The sequence below is a fragment of the Chondrus crispus genome, genomic scaffold, assembly GCF_000350225.1.
Source record: "Chondrus crispus Stackhouse genomic scaffold, scaffold_454, whole genome shotgun sequence".
NCBI lineage: Eukaryota > Rhodophyta > Florideophyceae > Gigartinales > Gigartinaceae > Chondrus > Chondrus crispus.
This window is the reverse complement of record NW_005179359.1, coordinates 6,106-7,373: the sequence shown is the minus strand read 5'-3', so window position 1 is coordinate 7,373 and position 1,268 is coordinate 6,106.

Sequence of the window (1,268 nt, the reverse complement as noted above, 5' to 3'; positions counted from 1 at the left end):
TTTTCTTTTCCCCCTTTCCCCAACCAAAATCTTTTAAAATTACCCTTTTCCCCTTTCAAAGCTTTTTGCCTTTCAAATTTCCCCCCCCCCCCCCCACCCCCCCCAAATCCATCATCCTGCACACTGCCTCTTGCTCACGAGACCTCCCTCACCCGCTACGCTCCCTACTGCCTGCCATCTCGGCTTCCCGGCACGCACAGCAGCCCGAGGCGTTAGCGATGACGTCCCCACGTCCCCACGTTCCCACGTCCCCACGTTCCCACGTCCCCACGTTCCCACGTCCCCACGTTCCCACGTCCCCACGTTCCCACGTCCCCACGTTCCCACGTCTCCACGTCCCCACATCCTCACGTTTTTACCCTCCCCCGTAGTACACAGCCCAAAATGTGGCGTTCCGAAGTCCGCGACAGGAAGCAGCGGGACCAGCGAAATGCGTGGAATCAGGGGAGGCGGAATGCAAATCGATCGTATGCATTTAATTGGTTGGATCTGTCCCGTATGGCGCGCAGTGACGTCATTTGTCGAGGGGTTTCGGACCCTAGAAACCGGGATCGGGAGCGGAAGACACCCGGAATCTGGAATCGATGAACATGCCTCCAGACGTCCGGCTGAAAACACGTTTCACACTTACTGACAAATGCAGACACGCACCGAGGGTCCTTCCAGGCAGAAATCATGCTTGAATCACGATCTCGCCTGCGCTCATGCGCTCATGCGCTCATGCGCTCATGCGCTCATGCGCTCATGCGCACGTCAGATCATCCACTCACTGTCTGTCTCTCCTACGATAAATGTCGACTCTCACTTCCACCCTCAGACAAATGCACCTCTGTACATCAACAGAACAAACACACGTGATGCACCGGACTGTGCGCCTCCCTTTCCCTTCCCGACATCCACCTTAACCCACCGCACCGACCGCACTGACCGCACAGACACCTCCGACACAACCGCTTCAACCTCGGCTTCCATTCTGTTTGGGCCGTGATTCACGAATACGAGTTCTCTCTTTTGAAAGGTAAGTCTCGCACTGGCGTCCCGGCGACCGCACCAAAGAACATATGTGAAATGGGCGGCCTCCTTGCCTGCGAGACTTACCGCAACAGCGCTTGAGAGAGATGCTGTTGCTAACGCGAGTCACCGCTTGTTTTTTCGGCGCTTTTCGTTCTTTCTGTTTGTCTTTCTTTCCTATTTACACGACGCACTGGCACTGTTTCTTCTTTTTTTGCCTTTCCAGCACACTGGCGGCCGTTACTAGGGATCCCCGC